Genomic DNA, 25,603 nt, shown 5'->3' with positions numbered 1-25,603 from the left:
TTCAGTATTTAGAAATGATGAGTAACTAATATTTTAACAATACTATTTTCTGGCTTTCTGCTACAACTGTTATGGTTCTTAAAATATTAATATAACAGAATTTCATTAAAATTGTGTTTTCTCAAAGAAGCTCATTCAGTTGGTCTGTATAGGACCCATAAATCTGCATTTTAACATGCAGGAGATTTTGATGTAACTTTTCCTTAGAAGGGAAACTATTAAAGGATTTCAAAAGTAAAAAAAAGTCATGAGTAGACTTTTAGAAAGATAGTTCAAGTTATTGTATGGTAGATAGCTTTGGAACAATGGAACAGAATTGAGAGTGCAGAAATAAGTTGTTATATTTATAGTCAATTGATTTTATACAAAGATGTTATGACAGTTCATTGCAGAGGAGAAAGATAGTCTGTTCAACAAAGTATAGTGCATAAAATTTAAAAATGGATAAATTGGATCTCAACAAAATTCAAAACTTTAGCACTTCAAAAGACCATGAAGAAAATGAAAAGGCAAGCAACAGCCTAGAAGGAAATACTTACAAATCACTTATCCATTAAAAGACTTGTAACCAGAATATACAAAAAACTCTTACAAAGAAAAACAATCTGATCATAAAATGGACAAAAGATATGAACAGATATTTCAACAAAGCAGATACATGAATTTTTAATAAATACATGAGCAGATGCTCAAAATCATACATCATTCAGGAAATGCCTATTAAACCCAAAATAAGGTATTTCACAGTCTCTACAATAACAAATATTGGCAAAGATAAGAAGATAAAGGAACAATCATACATTGATGGTGAGAATGTAAAATGGCACAGCCACTTTGGAAAACAGTTTGGTAGTTTCTGAAAATGTCAAACATAAACTACCATACAACCCAGCAATTCCACTCATCAGTATCCGCCAAAGAGAAACAAAAACACTTCTACATGTAGGATTGCATGCATATGTTCAGCAGTTGATGTAACATCCTTAATAATAACCAAAAATTGGAAGCAACCTAAAAGCCCATCAACTTGTAAATGGATAGACAAAGTACAGTATATCCATACAATGTAATACAATTCAGTAATAAAAAGGAATTAACTAGTGACACATGGTGCATCATAGATGAACCTCAAAAAGATCATGCACTGTGACAGAAGCTAGACACAAGAGACCACATATTATATGTTTCTATTTATATGAAATGTCCAAAGACAAATACAAATTCATAGAGACAGGAAATAGATCAGTAGTTGCCTGAGGTTGGGGATAGGAATGTGGAACATCTGGAAATAGATATGAGAGATATATTACAGAGATTACAATGTTCTAAAACTGATATATGATGATGTTTTCACCACTAAGTGAAGTTACTAAAAATCATTGAACTGTATACTTTAACTCAACATATCCAAAATTTTATTTAAACATGTAATTAGTATAAAAATTGAGATTTTTACATATTATTTTTACTTTACAAAATCTTTGAAATCATGTGTATTTTACATTTATAGTACATGTCAGTTTGAATGTTAAATTTTCATCATACAAACTTGATCTATATGTAAATTTCATAAGATTTACAGTTGAAAATCTGTTTATATTATGTAAACTTAATACTGTAGTAAAGTTGTTTTTATAAAGAGATACCATTAAGAGAATGAAAGACAAACCACAGATAGGGAGAAAATAATTACAAATGGTACAGCTGATAAAGGACCTGTGTCCAGGATACAGAAAGAATTCTCAAAATTCAATAATAAGGGAACACAACCCAATAAAAAATGGGCAAAATATTTGAAAGACACTTCACCAAAGAAGATATGGAGATAGCCAATAAGAGCATGTAAAGGTGCTCAACACCATTAGTCATAAGATAAATGTAAATTTAAACCACAATATGACCACCCATTATAATAGCTAAATTTTTTTAATCATACCAAGTTTTGGTAAGGATGTGAAGGAATCGAAAATATAATACTATAAAACTGACAACAAATATTGGCAAAGATATGGAGATAAAGGAACAATCAAACGTTGATGGTGGGAATGTGAAATGGTACAACCACTCTGGAAAACAGTTTGGCAGTTTCTTAAAAAGCTAAACATACACCTACCCTATGACCCAGCTATTCTAAGTATTTACCCAAGAGGAGTGATAGCACATATCCATACAAAGATTTGCACATGAATGTTTATAGCAGCTTTATTTATAATAGCCTAAAATTAGAAACAAACTAAATGTTCATTAACAGGTGAATGGATAAACAAATTTTTTGTTCATATAGGGAAATAGTACTCAACATTAAAAATATGCACTATTGATGCACACATCAACATGAATGAATCTCAAAATAATCAGCCTGAGTGAAAGAAACCAGATGAAAAAAAAGAGTACATACTGTATGCTTCCATCTGTATAAAATTATTGAAAATGCAAACAAGAAGCAGATCAGTGGTTGCATGGTAAGGCAGGAGGGCAAAAGGTAGGGCAAACTGATTGAAAGGGAGCATTTGGAAACTTTTAGGGATGATGGGTATGTTTGTCCAAGATTGTTTCTTGAGCATATACATATATCAAAACATCAAATTGTATAATTTAAATATGTGTAGTTTAGTTTTTGTTAATTATACCTCAATAAAGCTTTAAAAATATAACAATTCAGTTATTAGAAAACCTAGGTATTTGAATCTTCTTTTTCAACTGTAAATCTTATGAAATTTACATATAGATCAAGTTTGTATGATGAAAATTTAACATTCAAACTGACATGTACTATAAATGTAAAATACACATGATTTCAAAGATTTTGTACAGTAAAAATAATATGTAAAAATCTCAATTTTTATACTAATTACATGTTTAAATAAAATTTTGAATATATTATGTTAAAGTATACTATTAAAATTAATTTTACCATCTGTTTTTCATTTTTTTAATGTTGCTACTAGAAAATGTAAGCCTACGTATGTGTCTTATATTGTATTTCTATTGTACTACACAGGTCCACAATGTGCCAGATATTGTGCTTGATCTTAGGGCTACAATGGTGAGAAAAAACAGATGTTTTCCCTGCTCTCATGGAGCTAATGACCTAGATTTAATAAGAAGAGAGGTATTCATGAAATAATTACATAATCAGATATAAAATGCCATTGTGACAAACGCCCATGTTGGTCACTTCCTAGCTTCTTCTGGAAGCACACTTTATACACACAATGGAATATAACCATTGCCTCTGAAAATTCTCTCACCCACTTCCAAGGAAAATTTTACCAGTGTCAATGTCCCTCAGTCAAACCCACTAAGAAAAAACCAGTAGTTAAATAAGTTGTGTTTATTACTTGTTGCAGCAAAGGAGAACACATACCATGTAGAACCATGACACATCACAGTAAGAAGATGTTAGAAATAACTTACTGGAGGATTTGGGCTTTGGTTGGGTGATTTAAGGGAGGGTATAAGGAAGTGAGGATTTGTTCTAGATTGGATGCTGTGAGAAAGTGGGAGCAATTCTGTGATAGGGTATTTTGCGTGTGGCATTGCAAACTTGGTTTTGTCTGTTGAGGCAAAATTATGAAGAAGCCTTGTTTTGTTTCATCTTATGATAGTCTCTGAGTAATCTTATTTTAGATTGTAGTCTGTGAAATTAAACAATGTGTTCAACAAGGGAACAAAATAGCCTGACTGTGAGTGTCAGGCCAGCATGTAATAATATTGTAGTCTAGCTCTGAACATCAGTTTAATTTTGGATGACGGTGGCTGCTTTTTTTTTTTTTTTTCTATCTCACTAGTATATATCTTGACATCATTATGCACACTGTGTTTAACATTCTATTCATATTACAGTTACTGTCCATGCACACCATCCTGAAAAGTCATCTTTGTGAAACTGATTGTTAAACGGATAGTTAGTATCAGTAAGTGTCCAAGCAGGAAAACAGAAAACTCGCCAGAAGAATTTAATATGATAAATTATTTAGACAGGTTTTAGAGGATTTTAAAAAGCAAAAAGGAAACTGTGAAGCAACAAGAGTGTTAAATTCAGGAAGGTAACTATTACCCCTTGGGCTAGGAAAACAAAGAGAAGTTTGTATTTTCAGAAACTACAAAATTAGAGGAGAGGTTTGCTGAGATGGGACTCATTTCTGAGTTTGGTACACTGCCAGCTAATGCTGGTACCTCTAGGGGGCACAATGAGGTTGATTCTGGTAGTGTAGAAAATCAGGAACCAACTGTGACTATTACCAACAACCAATGTCAGGATGAAGGGTTGTCCCTTGGGTGATACTGATAGGAATAGGAAGCAAAACAGGAAGGACCATCTTCTCTTCTTCAGCCTTCCAGTCTCCTTCTACTGCTCTCTATTGTCAGAATCTCATTCAAAGACATTTGGTAAGCAGAAATATACTTTGCAGAGTCCCATCAAAAACATGGTATAGAAGAGTGCATTTGGAACTGAGAAAATGTAGTGTAATTACCAGTACAGAAGAAATTAGGAATTTTCATTTGTTTTAGTTTTTTGTATAACCAGACCGTATGAGTGTATGCTGCCACTTGTGGAATCAAAATAAGTCTATATAAATTAGGGACTTACTATAGAATTTTTAAAATCTGGTTAGTGTCTTTTTGACTTTTGAAGACTACAAATGGTTCTGATTGTTCTTATTATAACAAACTATTTATGTATGTTAATACTACTCACATTAGGTTGTGGCTTTTCAATAGTAAAAGTAATATTATCATATGTATAGTATTTTATCGTTCAAAGTCATATTACTTAGATTATCTCATTCTAATCCTTGTAAAAATGTAGAGAGGTAGATAGGGCAGGCGTTTCTATTTAGACTTAATAGATGAAAAAGCTAAATTCAAGATGGTTAAGTTACTTGAAAAGACCGCATATCTAGTAAATGATTGAATTTGGATTAGAACTCAAGTCTTTTATGACTTGTAGTTCCACTATCTTTAGTATTTTGCCTCATAGTAGCATCAGGAAAGGGGAAAAGCTACTGTTTGTTTACAGCAGAAGTCCTCAGCTTTTTGTTTTTCATTTTGTTTTGTTTTTGAGTAAGAACGCCTTTTTTTTTTTAGATTTCTTTGGAGTCTCAACGTGCCTGCAACAGGGTCTGACTAAAAGGAAAGTGGAAGGATGAATGTAGTTAATTATCTGTTTCAGTCAGTTTTGGAAAGAAATGGAAGTATAACCTTTTGAGTAAGTCATTGCAAGTGGATTCTAATGGCAACTCTATTCTCTTCAGCCCCTGGAATGAAGGGAAAGCCTGGAGAAAGCAGTCAGTAACGTGAAGATCCGTCCAGTCAGTATGTGTTTCCCAACCTTGCCTGATCATAAGAATCATTGGAGTTTGTACGTTGGGGGTAATGGTGACCTGTTAAAAATAAATGTCTGGATACTACCCAAGATATACTGAATCAGAAGCTCTAGAGGAAAACCTGGAAATAGTATTCTTCATAAATGGCCCAGTGATTCTTATGATGAGCCAAGGTTGGGAAACACTGTCCTGGTTCTAGTGGTTAGTGGTACACTGATCAGACTCCATTGTCTAGCAATAACTGAGCCATATTGTGAAAATTAATTCCACCAAACATTTTAAATGACTTTTTTCCCAAAAGGCTACAGGTCGATGGAAGCTACATGATTTATTTACAATTTCAATTAAATCCTCTCTAATTTTCTGTCACTTCTATCTATACACTAAGATTTCTTAAAATATTTTCTCATATTGTAACTTTCAGCAGAAAGGAGAACTTAGAAAATACAGATTGGTACTTAGTGATCTACTCACTTAGGTTAATTGCAATATATTTTCAATTCTGCTAATAACGTAATTTCAGGATTTCTAAGAAATCCAGTGAAAGCATGAAAGCACCATGTTTTAAACATGTAATACAATTTAAAACCACCAAAAATACAATGCATTCCCCTCAGAAAAAAAGAGCAATAAGAGTCACGTAAAATAATATTAAACTAAACCTTTGAAACTCTAGTTTTACTCTCTTCAAAAAAATAATGGGAATGGTGTCAGCAAGATTCTCCTTCCCTACATGACATCCCAATTCAACAGCAATACACAGTTCAGTTCCTTTTGTGAGAAATCAAGACACAAGTTAGAGGCTCCTGCACTCAGGGCAAATATGAAACTAGCCACGTTAAACTGGTAAGAAAATTGGAGATACCTTCTCATCATAATCCCCACCCCTGGCACAGAACCATACAATTGGGAGGAAACCCTCAGCGCACAGCTTCTTCCTGAGTAGGGAAAGACATGTACCAAACATCCAATATCCTAACTTTTCCAGGTGCTATCTGAAGAACTGGCTTCTATCTCACTTGTCTCAGAGTCCTGATGAGACACAGCATATACTAAACCTCTGGGAGCTACAGAAACAAAGGAGATAACACACCCAAACTCATTTTTAGGGGCTAGCATTACCATGATACCAAAGCCAGAAACACTATAAAAGGGACTTCCCTGGTGGTACAGTGGTTAGGAATCCGCCTGCCAATGCAGGGGACACGGGTTCAAGCCCTGGTCTGGGAAGATCCTACATGCTGTAGAGCAACTAAGCCTATTCACCACAACTACTGAGCCTGCACTCTAGAGCCTGCAAGCCACAACTACTGAGCCCACATACCACAACTACTGAAGCCCACATGCCACAACTACTGAAGCCTGCATGCCACAACTACTGAAGCCTGCATGCCTAGAGCCTGTGCTCTGGAACAAGAGAAACCATCACAATGAGAAGCCCGTGCACCGCAACGAAGAGTAGCCCCCACTCGCTGCAACTAGAGAAAGTCCACACGCAGCAAGGAAGACCCAATATGGCCAAAAATAAATTAATTTATTAATTAAATTTTAAAAACTTAAAAAAAAACTATAAGAAAACTACAAACCAATATTCCTGATGAATGTAGATGCAAAAATCCTTGAACATATACTAGAAAACTGAATTCAACAACATGTTAAAAAGATCATACATCATGACCAAGTTGGATGTATCCCAGGGATGCAAGGATGTTTCAACATGTGAAAATCAATTAATGTAATGCAATATATTAAAATAACATAGGATACTCACATGATCATCTCAATAGATGCAGAAAAAGCATTTGATAAAATTCAACTCCATTTCATGATAAAAACCCTCAGCAAACTAGGAATAGAAGGATAGGACCTCAATATGATAAAGCTCATATATGAAGAGCCGAAAACTAACACCATACTCAAGGGGGAAAAATAGAAAGCTTTCCTCTAAGATCAGGAACAAGGCAAGGATGCTCACTCCTACCACTTCTATTCAACATAGTACTGGAAGTCCTAGCCAGAGCAGTTAGGCAAGATGAAATAAAAGGCATCCAAATTGGAAAGGAAAAAGTAAAATGATCTCCCTTTGCAGATGACATGATCTTATACACAGAAAACCATAAATAACTCTACAAAAGACCCCGTTAAGACTAATGACTGAATTCAGTAAGGTTGCAGGATACAAAAATCTGCTGTGTTTCTATACACTAACAATGAACTATCTGAAAAATAAATTGGGGAAATAATCCCATTTGCAATAGCATCAAAAAGAATAAAATACTTAGGAATAAACCTAACTAAGGAGGTAAAAGATGTACAGGCATGCCTCAGAAATATTTTGGGTTCGGTTCCAGAATACCACAATAAAGCAAATATTGCAATAAAGTGAGGCACACAAATTTTTGGTTTCCCAGTGCATATAAAAGTTATGTTTATGCTATGCTGTAGTCTATTAACTGTGCACTAGCATTATGTCTAAAAAAACAATGGACATACCTTAATTAAAAACACTTTATTGCTAAAAATAGCTAACCATCATCTGAGCCTTCAGCGAGTTGTAATCTTTTCACAATAGTAACATCAAGGATTACTTATCACACTATAATAAATATAATAATAATGAAGGAGTTTAAAATATTGTGAGAATTACTGAAATGTGACACAGAGACTTGAAATGGGCAAATGCTGTTGGAAAAATGGCACCAATAGACTTGCTCGATGCAGGGTTTCTACAAACTGTCTATTTGTAAAACAAACAAACAAACAAACAAAAAACCCAGTATCCACAAAGTGCAATAAAGTGAAGTGCAGTGAAACGAGATATGCCTGTACACTGAAAACTACAAAACATTAATGAAGAAATTAAAGACACAAACAAATGAAAAAACATCCCATGTTCATGGATTGGAAGACTTAATGTTAAAATGTTCCTACTACCCAAAATAATCTACAGATTCAGTGCAATCCCTGTCAAAATGTCAATGGCACTTTTTACAGAAGTAGGAAAAAATATTCTAAAATTCATGTGGAACCACAAAGGACTCAGCCAAAACAGTGTTAAAAAGGACAGACTTGAAGGCCTTACACTTCCACTTTTCAAAATATATTACAAAACTACATTTAGATCTCATCTTCAGTGTCCTTACAACAATAAAATAAAAATAATTGTAAAAAATAATGATAGAAACACTGTTGAGAAATGACCCATTACATGCCTCTAAAATTTTTAATTTGAGTGTTTTTTTTCTTACTTAGTTTCAAATGAAATAAATTTGTAAATCAATAGTTTAGTTTGATAAGTAGGAAGGAAACCTTCTGAGTTAAAACCATAAATCTACACACTAAACTAAACTTGTAAAATGCTCATGAATGCATGATAGCAGTAAGAGAGTATTATTTAATGGCCATTTGTTTAGCCTACTTTGTTATTAATTTTGGTGTAATTGTCTCATATCTTGAACATGTAAAAGTGAAGCTCTGTAAACTTTTTAATAACACCTATGTCTAGAGATATAACTGTATATAGATATTTTATATAGATATGTATTTATGTATGTAGTATATGTATCTCACTGTTCAGGGCACAGCTCAAATGTCACTTCTTTTGGGAGAGGTTTTCTTTTATCACTCTATCTAAAAACTCCTCTCTAGCCCAAGTTGCTCTTTATCCTACTACTCTATTTAATTTTCTTCTTGCACAAAACATTAACCCAAAGTAGCACATTTATCTGTTTGCTTGTGGTTTTTTTCCACAACCAGATTTTAAACTCCATGAGAATATGAACCTTGTTTATCTTGGCCACAGTCTGTAGCTTAGTAATTATTTTTGTATGAGTCATATTTGTTGCAATAAGCCATCTGTCATATGCTGGACCTACACTGCTGACCAGATAGAATCTGAAATTTTTTAAAAGTTAGTCACCTAGGCAGGGGTCATTTAAATATTAAACTTACAAAGGTCACTTGAACATGGGATTCATGGATCCATGTATGCATGTAGTCTGTGGTTAATACTGTAGGCTTTTTAGATTTAAAACCATGTCCCACAACTTACTATTTGTGTAACCTTAAGCAAATTATTTAACCGCTCTAGACATCAATTCCCAAATCTGTAAAAATCTAGATAATAATATATACCACTCACGGTTATTTTGAGGTTTAAATGAAATAAATTTGAAAGTGCTCAATAATGGTGTATGTTGTAGTTGAATGTATTTTTTAGGTTTACTATGGTTCTGGGATTAGAGTCCAGCTTATTAAAAAGGATTATAGTTTATGCTTCAAACTAAGTTGGCACCAAGAGAAGAAAAAATATATTTTCCAAATAGATTAATAGCATTCTCTAATACTTTTGTAAAAACATAAAGCCTGTCAGACCCTCAATCCATAGTTCCAAAATAAGAAAGCAATAGGACAATATCACAAATCAATCAGCCACTGCAGTCATCAGACAGTCTCTGAAGAAGTCATAGTACATGTGCAACAACTAACTATGGAATACAAATAGAAATATAGTGGAAAGACATTTTTAATTCACATAATGTTACTCTTAAGAAGCATTTCTTCTTTTTTCCATATCTGTTTAGGTGGACCTTTTTAAAGTTACTAACTTGTACGTAGACACATATTTAAAATGTGAAAACTATGTCAAAAAAGAAGATACTGGTCTGGTCTATCAGAGTTTGAAATTTTTCTCATGTAAAATATTTAGAACTTTAAGGAAAATAAGTTGGACTCATTGTGAATATTTATATTTTTAAAAGTTGAATGACCTTGGTCATCTAAATTTCTGGATAGGAATTAAGTTTTTCTAAAAAGAATAGATCATTGGTAGATGGAGTTTGATATAAAATCTTATAATTCTTGTTGTTTTGTAGCTCTTTTTCTTTTTAGAATATTGCCTATAAACAAAATTTTTAAACTAAATTTTTTCCCTTCATATTTATGTAAAATCAGTACAAGTAAAATCTCAATTCAATGATTATTATTCCATTAAAATTTTCATATAATATGTATGCAAAGATGGATTTTTTTTACAACACAAAACACAGTGGAACAAGTGTACGCTTCATTCTCTGCCTATTTAATTACCCTTCTATATTGAGAACATAAGTGATATGCCCTTTCAATGAAGGAAAAAATCTCCTGTCAAGTTATAGTTAATTCTCCTTATTCTTTCTACTTCACACACCTCATCTTTCAACTTCTCACTCAAATCAAAGTAATTATTCAAGAAACTTAGAAGATAAAGGTAAACATATAAATATTTACACGATACCTCCTGCTTTCTCCTTTTCACCTATTTATAAACAACTCTTTATATCTTGCTTCTTTAAACTGAGAATGCAATAGATTATAATTCATTTTAATAAAATTCCCATATTCATCCATTTATTCAATTATTCATTTAACAAATTTTTATTTGAAGTTCCTACTCTGTTCCAGGAATTGATGTAAGCGTTTGACATATATTAGGAACCATACAGACAAAGATCCTTGCCTTTGTGGAGCTCACTTTGTAGTCAGGGGACATATATGGTAAACAAATAAAATAAGCAAATAAATTGTATGTCAGAAGATTTTAAGTACTATGTAGAAAAAAGGAAGCAGAGTAGGGATAATTGCAAGGGTTTAGGGGTGGGAGGGACAGACTGCAGTAGTGAATAGTCCTCATTGCAGTGAAAGAATATTTACTGCAGTGTGTGTGCATGTTTATACTTGACTGTTCCATTACTCAAAAGGTATTTTGCTTTTGCAGTCTCAGCAACACTATTGTGGAATTTCTTTAGATTTAATTGTTATGAAATGTAGCGGTTTAAAAAATATAGTGTATTACTTATATATGAATTATTTGTCCATTATTTAATAATTATATACCAGTCTTTGCTTTGATTTGGAATTCATAGTTATATTCCTTTCCCTTGTGATATTTGAAATATGTTACCCCAGTTTGGTTTCTATAATCCTGTTTAGCATTTATATAGTTTCTTTCATGTCCCTCTTCTGTTGATGCAGCTACTGTGTCTCCTCATTGCCTGTGGAATCTACTAAAACTTATTCTAGCATTAAAGCTCGCTATTTTCTGGTTCCACCTTGCCTGTTTAAATATATTTTTCAGTAGAGGTTGTTGTCTCCTTTTGTCACTTGAGCAAATCTATTGTGTTCGCTGGTATCCTCACCTACACTTTCACTTTCTCACTTCCTCTATTATCTCTCTCTAGTCAACTGTTACTCATGCCTCAAGCCTCAACTCACAATCCTCCCCAGTGACCACCTACTAGCTCTCTTTCGTCTGAAATTCCATAGCACTTACTGTTTGTGCCACACATTTCAGTCTTTAATTCCACTTAGACTTCAATTTCTGTTTGTTTATCCAGCCTTCCCAGCAAGCCTCTCTTCTATCACCTATAATACTTAAAAAAGTTCTAAGCCTTTACCTGTAAGCATGTTGAAATGAATGGGTAATGTATTACATTACAGTATTCTCTATCTGAGGACCTTAGATCTGCTATTTTGACTTAATCAATCAGTCAGTTACTGGACAATAATCAACTTGATGATTTTTCAAAACCTGTGCTGATTGTTTCTAAATTTGTTGACTCATACCATTGCTTAAATATACTATAGTGTGACACAGCTATGGTATTGGGAAAATAGTAGGAATTGTATGTAATAAGAATCACAGGAGCTATGTATATTTTTTAACAACACAAAGGTGCGTATTTTAAAAAGTATTTTTATAATTCAGATAATTTTCATGGTGTAAGAAACAACTAGATTAATCCATTTTTTTTTGTTCAGGAATTAGGTGGTTAGAACAGTTACTTGCCAGTTAATTAAGATAGGCTCTCTTTATACAGGGTTAACCAAAAAATAAGAATTAAGAATTTTTAAAAATAAGATTAACAGTCTGATTTATTCAGAGGTACTTTAGTTTTTTTTATAAAACTCTTTTTATTTATTTATGGCTGTGTTGAGTCTTCGTTGCTGCCCACGAGGGCTCAGTAGTTGTGGCTCACGGGATCTAGAGCGCAGGCTCAGTAGTTGTGGCACATGGGCTTAGTTGCTCCGCTGCATGTGGGATTTTCCAGGACCAGGGCTCGAACACGAGTCCCCAGCATTGGCAGGCGGATTCTTAACCACTGCACCACCAGGGAAGTCCCCAGAGATACTTTAAAGTATCGCAGCGTCTTTTCCTTTCTGTCTTTTCCCTATTCTAAATTAATGTGTACTCTTTTTTTTTCTGACAGTATTAAGTGTAAACCTAGTAAAACACATCCATCTTCTGTTGAGTGGGTGTCATATAAAACTTCTGTGAGACTTTAATATATCATGTTTTCATGATAAACATTTTAAACTACCTATCTACATATATATTGGTTTGTTTTTCATTGTAATGAAGTTTAAATTTAAAGAGCTTAATTTACAGACATTGTGTATGTCTGTTGAAGGGCATTCGCTATCTGGCTGTATATACCAAAAAAGTGTTACTTAAGAAGTTGGTTACTAAGCCTATACTTTGTGGTTTACTGTTGAGCTATTAGATAACTCAAATTTCTGTACCTGGTGTCAAGTCTGTTGCAATATATCCAAATTAGTAAAAACTAAAATCCTTACTAAATCTGATTTTGGACTTACTTTGAACTTGAAATCTCTTTCGGGCACTGATTCCTCTTTGTTGTTTGTTAATATGGAGTAGGGACCTGGATTTTCTTCTGGTGGTGCTATAGCTCCCAAATGATAATTCTGCAATATATTCTTCTTGAATTTTTAGTTTTATTTTTGTTTATTTTTCAGTTTTGTTTTCGAATTGGCTGTCTCAATGTCAGCAAAAGAAGTTTCAGCTTTTTAGTTTTATTGAGATATAATTGTCATACATCACTGTTATAAGTTTAAAGTGTGCAGCATGATTTGACTTATATATATTGTGAAATGATTACCACAGTAAGTTTAGTCAATATCCATCATCTTATATAGATACAAAAAAAACAAGAAAAAAATTTTTTCTTGTGATGACAACTGTTAGGATCTACTCTCTTAACAACTTTCAAATATACTATATAGCAGTGTTAACTATAGTCATCAGGTTGTACATTACTTTCCAATACTTATTTATCTTATATCTGGAAGTTTGTACCTTTTGACAACCTTCGTCCATGTCCCCCACCCCTTTTTTAGTGTTACATAAAGTACAAAGGACATTATATTTAACCCTTATTTTATCTATCAGTGTTTCTTAATTTGCTTATTTAGATTACAATTGCTTGATGTTTCAGAGTCAAATTTACTGGAAAGCTTGACCAGAGTCTAGCATTTTCTGTATGCAAGTAGCAAATAGTTCATTCTAAGGTGATTGATAAAATGAGTTAGTTACTTTGATTTTTCCCGAAGTCATATTGGAGCAAATAGTTCCAGACTTTTTAGAATATTTTCTAAGCAAGCATAAATTTTATCATAAACACATGTTTAAGCTCAAATATAAAATTATAATTTTAAAGGTTATTTGGGGAAGAAATTCACACAAAGGTGACTTTGCAAAGTACCAGTGTCTTTAGTGTGAAAATTCCATGTGATTTTCGATTGTATATGTTTTAGGTTAAAGGCTATACATCCATTAGAATGGCTAAATTCAAAATGCTAAGATAGCAATTTCTGATGAGGAGCAACAGGAACTCTCATTTATTGATGATGGGAATGTAAAATAGTACAACCACTTTGGAAGACAGTCTGGCAGTTTCTTTCAAAGCTAAACATAGTCTTACCATATGATCCATCAGTCACGCTCCTAGGTATTTACCCAACTGATCTGAAATTTTATTTCTACCCAAATCCTTAATGCAAATGCTTATAGCAGCTTTATTCATACTCACCAAAAACTGGAAGCAACAAAGATGTCCTTCAATAAGCAAAGGGATAAACAAACTGGTACACTGAATAGAATTGGAATACTATTCAGTGATAATAAGGAATGATCTATGAAGTCATGCAAAGACATTGATGAATCTTAAACATATATTGCTAAGAGAAGCAGCCAATTTGAAAAGGCTTTACACTGTATGATTCCATTTCCGATTCCTCAGAAGACTGTAGAGATATGCATAATGCCTGCATTGTATTGCACAATATTTCAGCCTTTCAAGTTAAATTCATTGAAGAGTATTTCTCAAGTTCTACATTTAACTGCTTTAATCAGTAACACTTATCCACATTATAGATTTAAGTCTTGTTATGAGACAGGTCTCCATTTGAATACTTTATTGTTAAGCATGATAAAGTTATGAATTTCTTCTGACTACCTCTCTAAACTATTTTCCTATGCAAGAAGATGTTTGTATGAAAAATAATTAAGCCAATCCTTTTATTCTTTTTTTTTAACATCTTTATTGAAGTATAATTGCTTTACAATGGTGTGTTAGTTTCTGCTTTAAAACAAAGTGAATCAGTTATACATATTCTTTTACTTAGAATTTAATTACAATGGATTGCAAAAGTTGCCACAAATTAAAATCTCCTGGTTACTTGCATAGATCCTCCTTTTGTACACTGGATAACAATAGATGAATACTAATACTTATTTATCTTGGATAATTTTGAAATTGTCCAGCCTGGACTGGGGAATTGCTAGAGATCTCTTTCTCTGCAGTTCTATGAGCCACATGCCCCTGAATTATGCTCTTAAATCTATGCTAAGCATTATACAAAGAAAAGCTAAGTCTTTCAATCTGTGCCCTCTAGTAGCTTATAATTAAAATCTAAGCAAATTTTTGGAATATGATAAAAAAATGTATACCATTACAAGTGCAGCACAACAGAGGATACTAAACTACAATATTGGAAACAGGAATTAACTTTTTAAAATTTTTTCTGTAAAAGTTTATTTAACATAAGACAGAGTAAAACTGGATATGAATTATTGCCTTAATGACATTTATATTTTATTTTATTTTTCCCAGTTTTATTGAGACATAATTGGCATATAACATTGCATTCATCCAAGCATAATACGTACATGTTGAAGCATATGTACAGCATAATGATTTGATATGTATATAGCATGAAATTTTAACCACAATAAGTTTAGTTAACATCAATCACAGGTTAACAATTTACTGGAAAAAATAGAATTTTTTATTACACTTATCAACAGCAGATTATTTTAAGACTCCCTAGGACTATATGCTTTAGAACTAGATGCATGTGTGAATAGAGATTGGGATTGTTGATGCTTCTAGGTACACAATGTAATATTAACAAAATAATAACAACAGTAGCATAATAACAACAGTAGCAGGTAAATGTAGCCAAACATATGGTCTTGATGACTTTTAACACTTTTAGTACTTATTACTGAAGTTAACAGTGAAAACTGCATATAATGCATATTAATATAAAATTACAGTAGACTTGAAATAAGTTTTTTTCAATTTTACCACAAAAAGCAATAAACTAATGTACATTATTTTGGAAGTTGTTTTTAGATCTGGATTGGGTGCAGATTTCTCTATTTATGGTTTATGTTATCATGTATGAAATCAGGTTTCAAAATTCATGTGCGATATTATAAAATCATATAAGAAAAGTCTCTTCTCCCTTTGGGTGACTTAATTTCAGTCATCTGTAAACATTCATGTTAATTCTAAACATTTGCTAGTGTAAGTCTGCATTCCCAAAAGCTTTTCTTCCTGTATTGGTGATGCCATCATTCTACAGATAGATTAAGACGGACCAAAATTGAGAAGAAAGCTATCTTTTTATCTTATATATACCACTTTTGAAATTTATATAATTGTTCATATTTTCAAAATGGTCACAACCTAATTTGGTTATCAAAACTATTTTAAGAATTATTTTTCTTTTTTTAAGATAAAGTTTCTAAGTGATTCAAATGCACTTTGTAATTTGGATTTTTAATATACATGCTATTTAGCTATCATGTTCAAAGTGTCAAGATTCAGAAACTAAATCTTTTTGCTTAGCCACATTACCTACTAGATTCTGGTGTTTCTAAACATGGATCGAAGCCCATTTAAAAGCAAGGTTTTCCAAACATGTGGTTATTAAAGGGGATCGCAGGGGGCAGTGGGAGGGTACGGGGAGAGAAATAAATTAGGAGTTTTGAATTAATATATACACACTACCATATATAAAATAGAAAATCAACAATGACCTACTGTAACTCTACTCAGGGAACTCTACTCAACATTCTGTAATAACCTAAATGGGAAAAGAATTTGAAAAAGAATAGATATATGTATATGTATAACTGAATCACTTTGCTGTACACCTGAAGCTAACAAAAAATTGTAAATGAAATATACTCCAATATAAAATAAAAATTTAAAAATAATAAAGATAAAAATAAAAAATAGATAAAAACAATGACCTACTGTATAGCACAGGGAACTATATTTAATATCTTGTAATAACCTATAATGGAAAAGAATCTGAAAAATTATATATATATATATATATATGTATATGTATAACTGAATCACTTTGCTGTACACCTGAAACTAACACAACATTGTAAAGTAACTATACTTCAATTTCAAAACATGGTTAAAAATATATATCGTCTTTAACTTGCTATCAATTGATTTCAACTCCATGTAAAAATTAGATAAATAATTTAAAAAAACAGTAAGTGTTTTCAATAAAAAATGCACCAGTCAAATGAATTTGGATTTTTAATCTATTGTGCAAGTCTTCAGAATAGCTCTGTTCTTCATTCTTTCACACTTGAGTAGGTTAGGGACATCCTGGCTGGTAAGACATAGTTTTCCCCTAAATTAGGCCTTATTCTCTAGATAATGTTTATGGACTTGTTTTTGTTTTGTTTTAATCTGTTTTCAAAACATCAGCCTTTATGAATAAGTTATTTTTAAATAGCATACTTTAAGGCAAGAAGTATGTCCTGTCGCTCACATGCTGCAAATGAAACATCTTAATTTTTATGATTATATTTGTTTTATACTCATTGCAAAAGCTTTCCCATTCTCAGGTAAGATCCCTGACTGAAAAGTCATACCTTCTGATAAATCCTTTTGGAGTTTAATTACATTTTACAAGAATAATTCTCATTTTTAGTTCTGTGTTATACCTTAGTTCAGTAAGATAAAAATATTTTTTAAAAAATGTAAGAACAAAAAAGAACCTGTACAATGCAGTGAAATTAAAGAAAAGAAGAATTTAAGTGGCAAAAGTCTGCTGGGGTTCAAATGTATATTACAGAATCCTCAGCGACACATGAGTTTTAGTGACAGCAAATGTAAACTTATAAACAGTAAACCTGTATGCTTATGTATCATGCAGTAGACACCCAATAATGTTAATTGACTGTCAGACAAAATTTCCCATCTAGTGGAAGGTTTATCACTGATTTTTCTTCTCACTTAAGGTTATGCAAAAAGTTACTGTCATTTGATGTCTTAAAATTGCATATTAAGTATGGATGTGCATAACTTAATATCCATATATGATGCCAAAAATGTACTTAACACTGAAAAATTTAACAGCACTTTCTGCTACTGGATTAAGATTGTGAGACATATGTAAGGAAAAATTATGGAAGTTTTCCTCAGTGCTGAACTACCTGATTTACTACTATGCTTACCCCCTTTGTGTCTAATTCTATGATCCTGTATTCTTCTTTCTGTCCTAGTGGCTGCTGTTTTATTAGATCTGAACATTCCAAGATGTCTACAGGTTTATTCTATTGTATCAATAAGAGATCCTCTCAAATTACATTTTTAAAAATTTTTATTGGAGTATAGTTGACTTACAATGTTGTGTTTGTTTCAGGTGTACAGCAAAGTGAATCAGTTATACATATACATATATCCACTCTTTTTTAGATTCTTTTCCCATTAGGCCATTACAGAGTATTGAGTAGAGTTCCCTGTGCTATACAGTAGGTCCCTATTAGTTATCTATTTTATATATAGTAATGTGTATATGTCAATCCCAATCTTCCAGTTTATCTTCCCCACCCCCACGCTTACACCCTGGTAACCATAAGTTTGTTTTCTACATCTGTAACTCTGTTTCTGTTTTGTACATAAGTTCATTTGTATCCTTTGATGTGGGCTTCCTATTTTGATTTATTTTTTAACTTTTTCCTAATTTTATTAATTACTAAATTAATAATGGAGAAATACAACCAATGTATAAGAACTATAGGAAGTAAGCAGCAGAAGTAGTGGCAATGAGCAGATGACCAAGTGCCATATTGCAGAAGGATCCTGCAGCAGTTTGCCTTTTAGGTCCAGAACTTTGCTTCAGGACTCCCAAATATTGGACTCCCAATATTTAATTTAGTCAACAAAGAAAGTTCCTCAGACAGCACATAATAGCTGGCAGTACCAAATGTGAACCTGAGCAGCCATCACAGGGGGATCTCTAGAAGACCTTCTGAATGGTGATGTGATACTGGCAAGACAGGAAATCAGACCTTCTTCACATGCTAGCTATCATCCAGGTGACATCTGTGTTCCCTGGGAACTGTGACTAAAATAGAAATAGTAAAAAAAAAAAAAAAAAGCTACATCCTCTGTCTTGAATATATGCAAAGGTATAATTTCTAAAAGAAGAAAAAAGTAGGCAGGATGAGATGCCCTTCACAAAGAAGCTGGGGCAAACTCCAAGCATGCCCAGCTACAGCTGTTTTTTGCTTTGTTTTTTTTTTTCTAAAATAGCAGGTTATCCCCTCAGGTATATGTGATTCTTCTTTTAAATTAGTCTCCCCCTAATAGCACCTTGTATTTTCTTCCTCTTTAGGATAGAGGTAGGGGTGTGGGGGGGCGGAGTAGGTGCCAGGGGGAGACTAACGTTTATTGGGTCCCTCTATGAGCATGTTTTGTTTTATATGGGTTTTCTCTTTTAATCTTTTTAGCAATCCTATGAGGTAGGTAGTATTATTCCCATTTCCAGATAAGGAAACTAAGCCTCAGAGATTAAGTCACTTGCCCACAACTAGGAAGAGACAAAGTTAAGATTAAAATCTAGGACTTTCTTGATTCCCACTATTTTGCACTAAGGAGTAAAATTACAGCTTACTACTTGTTACCAGATCTAATCCCCTACTATATGCACATCAATGTCAGAATCTCTGCTGCCTCTGGCTTTTAATTTTTGTTGCTAGAGAAGTTTTGTATACATGTTGAAATGATGTGAGATTTTGTTGTGTTGTGTTTTGTTTTCAGCAAATTTGCTCTTGTATGTAGAGGGTTACCAGCGATTCCTTTATTTTGTATTGAGACTACTGCCTGCTAAGTTTAGAGAAAAAACCCTTATTTGATTCTTTCCAAAGAGGATGAGTCAGTTTCTCCAGGGAATTCTTTAGAAGTCTAGTTATCTGCATTCAATGTTTTTAAACTTACCTATGATAATAAGGGTTTTTGCTTTACATCTGCTCATCAGTATAAAGAAGTTTTCTGTTTCTGCCTGATACATTTTGTATGGTGTTCCTGTAGCAGAAGATTGTGATTGAAACTGTACATGAGACAAGAAAAATGTCAGCTGGACACTGTCAGTTTAAATTCTAGAGTTGGCTGTTGATCTTTTTAAAAGAATGAAACCAAAAATGACAGTAAGTTCTTATATGTGGTGGCTTTTGAAGGACATTGAGTCAAGGATTTGGATGACAGTATTCCTAGGACTAAAGATTCAAGATACCCTATGCCCAGACACCTATAGTGTAAAGTTGAAGGATGTTCTTCTCAAGATTAAAGTACAAGTGGCCTTAGGTTTATAAAGAGATTAGTCAGAGTTCTCCAGAGAAACAGAACCAATAAGATGTATGTATGTATATATGTGTATGTATATTTATATGAGGGGAGATAGACAGTATATATATGTGTGTTTATATATATAGATATATAGATATAGAGAGAGAGATTATAAGGGATTGGCTCACACAGGTATGGAGGCTTAAGATGTCCCAAGATCTGCAGTCAGCAAGCTAGGGACCTAGGAAAGCCAGAGTGTAGTTCCAGTCGAAGTCCAAAGACTTGAGAATCAGGACAGCTGATAGGGCAAGGTCCAGTCTGTAAGCCAGCAGGCTCCAGTCCCAAGAACAGCTACTGTTTCAGTCTGAGTCCAAAGGCTAGAAAAGACCAATGTTGTAGCTCAAGCAATCAGGCAGAAGGAGTACCCTCTTACTCAGTGTTTTTATTCTATTCATGTCTTCATTTGATTGGACGAGGCACACCCGAAGTAGGGAGGGTGACCTGCTTAATTCAATCTACTGATTGAAATGTTAATCTTATCTTGAAACACCATCACAGATACACTCAGAATAATGTTTGACCAAATGTCCCGGCACCCTATGGCCCAGTCAAGTTGACACATGAAATTAATCATCACAGGAATATATCTCAGAAATTCAAGGACTAAAAATTATGAGAACTTAAAAGATAAATCTCTTATCTGATAAGGTGTTAATATTAGGAATATATAAAGAACTCCTACAACTCAACAACAGAAAAACAAATAACATGATTAAAAAATGGGCAAGGGGAAGACCTTCAAGATGGCAGAAGAGTAATATGCAGAAATCACCTTCCTCCCCACAAATACATCAGAAATACATCTACATGTGGAACAACTCCTACAGAACACTTACTGAACGCTGGCAGAAGACCTCAGACCTCCCAAAAGGCAAGAAACTCCCCACGTACCTGGGTAGGGCAAAAGAAAAAAGAAAAAACAGAGACAAAAGAATAAGGATGGGGCCTGCACCAGTGGGAGGGAGCTGTGAAGGAGGAAAGGTTTCCACACACTAGAAGCCCCTTTGTGGGTGGAAACTGCAGGTGGTGGAGGGGGGAAGCTTCAGAGCCACGGAGGAGAGTGCAGCAACAGGGGTGTGGAGGGCAAAGCAGAGAGATTCCTACACAGAGGATCGGTGCCAACCAGCATTCACCAGACCGAGAGGCTTGTCTGCTCACCCACCGGGGTGGGTGGGGGTTGGGAGCTGAGGCTCGGGCTTCGGAGGTCAGATCCCAGGGAGAGGACTGGGGTTGGCTGCGTGAACACAGCCTGAAGGGGGCTAGTGTGCCACAGCTAGCCAGGAGGGAGTCCGGGAAAAAGTCTGGAGCTGCCAAAGAGGCAGAGGACTTTTTCTTGCCTCTTTGTTTCCTGGTGCGGTAGGAGAGGGGATTAAGAGCGCCACTTAAAGGAACTCCAGAAATGGGCGCGAGCCGCGCCTATCAGCACAGACCTCAGAGATGGGCATGAGACTCTAAGGCTGCTGCTGCAGCCACCAAGAAGCCTGTATGCAAGCACAGGTCACTATCCACACCGCCCCTCCTGGGAGCCTGAGCAGCCTGCCACTGCCAGCGTCCCGTGATCCAGAGACAACTTCCCCGGGAGAACACACAGCGCGCCTCACGCTGGTGCAAAGTCACGCCGGCCTCTGCCGCCACAGACTCGCCCTGCATTCCGTACCCCTCCCTGACCCCGGTCTAAGTGAGCCAGAGCACCTAAAGCAGCTGCTCCTTTAACCCCATCCTGTCTGAGCAAAGAACAGATGCCCTCAGGTGACCTACACGCAGAGGCGGGTCCAAATCAAAGCTGAACCCCAGGAGCTGTGCAAACAAAGAAGAGAAAGGGAAATTTCTCCCAGCAGCATCATGAGCAGTGGATTAAATCTCCACAATCAACTTGATGTACCCTGCATCTCTGGAATACCTGAATAGACAACGAATCATCCCAAATTGAGGAGGTGGATTTTGGGAGCAACAATATATATATTTTTTTCACTTTTTCTTTTTGTGAGTGTGTATGTGTATGCTACTGTGTGTGATTTTGTCTGTATAGCTTTGCTTTTACCATTTGTCCTAGGGTTCTGTCTGTCCGTGTTTTTTTTTTTTTCTTTTTAGTATAGTTTTTAGCACTTGTTACCATTGGTGGATTTGTTTTTATGTTTGGTTGCTCTCTTCTTTCTCTCTTTTTTTTTTATTACTTAAAAACAATTTTTTAAATAATTATTTTTTATTTTTTATTTTAATAACATTATTTTATTTTATTTTACTTTATTTTATATTATTTTATCTTCTTCTTTCTTTCTTTCTTTTTTTTCTCCCTTTTATTCTGACCTCTGTGGATGACACACTCTTGGTGCTCCAGCCACGCGTCAGGGCTGTGCCTCTGAAGTGGGAGAGCCAAGTTAAGGACACTGGTCCACAAAAGACCTCCCAGCTCCATGTAATATCAAATGGAAAAAATCTCCCAGAGATCTCCATCTCAATGACAAGACCCAGCCCCACTCAACGACCAGCAAGCTACAGTGCTGGACACCCTATTCCAAACAACAAGCAAGACAGGAACACAACCCCACCCATTAACAGAGAGGCTGCCTAAAATCATAATAAGGCCACAGACACCCCAAAACACACCACCAGACATGGACATGCCCACCAGAAAGACAAGATCCAACCTCATCCACCAGAGCACAGACACTACTCCCCTCCACCAGGAAGCCTACACAACCCACTGAACCAACCTTAGCCACTGGGGACAGACACCAAGAACAACAGGAACTACAAAACTGCAGCCTGTGAAAAGGAGACCCCAAACACAGTAAGTTAAGCAAAATGAGAAGACAGAAAACACACAGCAGATGAAGGAGCAAGGCAAAAACCCACCAGACCTAACAAATGAAGAGGAAATAGGCAGTCCACCTGAAAAAGAATTGAGAATAATGATAGTAAAGATGATCCAAAATCTTGGAAATAGAATGGAGAAAATACAAGAAACGCTTAACAAGGACCTAGAAGAACTAAAGAGCAAACAAACAGTGATGAACAACACAATAAATGAAATTAAAAATTCTCTAGAACAGATCAATAGCAGAATAACTGAGGCAGAAGAACGGGTAAGTGACCTGGAAGATAAAAGAGTGGAAATAACTACTGCAAAGCAGAATAAAGATAAAAGAATGAAAAGACTGAGGACAGTCTCAGAGACCTCTGGGACAACATTAAACACACCAACATTTAAATTATAGGGGTCCCAGAAGTAGAAGAGAAAAAGAAAGGGGCTGAGAAACTATTCAAAGAGATTATAGTTGAAAACTTCCCTAATATGGGAAAGGAAATAGTTAATCAAGGCCAGGAAGAACAGAGTCCCACACAAGATAAATCTAAGGATAAACACACCAAGACACATATTAATCAAACTATCCAAAATTAAATACAAAAAAAAATATTAAAAGCAGCAAGGGAAAAACAACAAATAACATACAAGGGAATTCCCATATGGTTAACAGCTGATATTTCAGCAGAAACTCTGCAAGCCAGAAGGGAGTGGCAGGACATATTTAAAGTGTGGAAGGGGAAAAACCGACAATCAAGATTATTCTACCCAGTAAGGATCTCATTAAGATTTCACGGAGAAATTAAAACTTTTATAGACAAGCAAAAGCTAAGAGAATTCAGCACCACCAAACCAGCTTTACAACAAATGCTAAAGGCACTTCTCTAGGCAGGAAACACAAGAGAAGGAAAAGACCTACAAAAACAAACACAAAACAGTTAAGAAAATGGTAATAGGAACATACATATCGATAATTACCTTAAATGTAAATGTATTAAATGCTTCAGCAAAACACATAGACTGGCTGAATGGATACAAAAACAAGACCCATATATATGCTGTCTACAAGAGACTCACTTCAGACCTAGGGACACATACAGACTGAAAGTGAGCGGATGGAAAAATGTATTCCATTCAAATGGAAATCAAAAGAAAGCTGGAGTAGCAATTCTCATACCAGACAAAATAGACTTCAAAACAAAGACTATTACAAGGTACAAAGAAGGACACTACATAATGATGAAGGGATCAATCCAAGCAGAAGACATAACAATTGTAAACATTTATGCACCCAACATAGGAGCACCTCAATACATAAGGCAAATGATAACAGCCATAAAAGGGGAAATCGACAGTAACACAATCATAGTAGGGGACATTAACACCCCACTTTCACCAATGGGCAGGTCATCCAAAATGAAAATAAATAAGGAAACACAAGCTTTAAATGATACATTAAACAAGATGGACTTAATTGATATTTATAGGATATTCTGTCCAAAAACAACAGAATACATATTTTTCTCAAGTGCTCATGGAACATTCTCCAGGATAGATCATATCTTGGGTCACAAATCAAGCCTTGGTAAATATAAAAAAATTGAAATCATATCAAGTATATTTTCCAACCACAATGCTATGAGACTAGATGTCAATTACATAAAAAAATCTGTAAAAAATACAAACACATGGAGGCTAAACAGTACACTACTAAATAAGCACGAGATCACTGAAGAAATCAGAGAGGAAATCAAAACATACCCAGAAACGATTGACAATGAAAACACAACGACCCAAACCTATAGGATGCAGCAAAAGCAGTTCTAAGAGGGAAGTTTATAGCAATACAATCCTACCTCAAGAAACAAGAAACATATCAAATAAACAACCTAACCTTACACCTAAAGCAATGAGAGAAAGAAGAACAAAAAAACCCCAAAGTTAGCAGAAGGTAAGAAATCATAAAGATCAGATCAGAAATAAATGAAAAAGAAATGTAGGAAATGATACTAAAGATCAATAAAACTGAAAGCTGGTCCTTTGAGAAGATAAACAAAATTGATAAACCATTAGCCAGACTCATCAAGAAAAAAAGGGAGAAGACTCAAATCAGTAGAATTAGAAATGAAAATGGAGAAGTAACAACTGACACTGCAGAAATACAAAGAATCATGAGAGATTACTACAAGCAACATTATGCCAATAAAATGGACAAACTTGAAGAAATGGACAACCTTGAAGAAATGGACAAATTCTTAGAAATACACAACCTTCTGAGACTGATCCAGGAAGAAATAGAAAATATGAACAAACCAATCACAAGCACTGAAATTGAAACTGTGATTAAAAATCTTCCAACAAACAAAAGCCCAGGACCAGATGGCTTCACAGGCAAATTCTATCAAATATTTATAGAAACCTAACACCTATCCTTCTCAAACTCTTCCAAAACTGTTCCTTCCCCTTCCAGATGGAGGAACACTCCCAAGCTCATTCTACCAGGCCACCATCACCGTGATACGAAAACCAGAGAAAGTTGTCACAAAACAGAAAATTACAGACCAATATCACTGATGAACATAGATGCAAAAATTCTCAACAAAATACTAGCAAACAGAATCCAACAGCACATTAAAAGGATCATACACCAAAATCAAGTGTGGTTTATCCCAGGAATGCAAGGA

General features: G+C 34.5%; 1 protein-coding gene across 1 annotated transcript in view; it reads left to right on the top strand.

Moving 5' to 3' along the window:
- The window catches only part of HDX (highly divergent homeobox), a 158,163-nt gene that overhangs the window by 68,051 nt on the left and 64,509 nt on the right, over positions 1-25,603 (top strand). The gene's annotated exons all lie outside the window — the stretch shown is intronic.

The sequence above is a fragment of the Eschrichtius robustus genome, chromosome X (genome assembly GCF_028021215.1).
Source record: "Eschrichtius robustus isolate mEscRob2 chromosome X, mEscRob2.pri, whole genome shotgun sequence".
Lineage (NCBI taxonomy): Eukaryota > Metazoa > Chordata > Mammalia > Artiodactyla > Eschrichtiidae > Eschrichtius > Eschrichtius robustus.
This window is presented reverse-complemented; position numbering and strand designations above follow the sequence as displayed.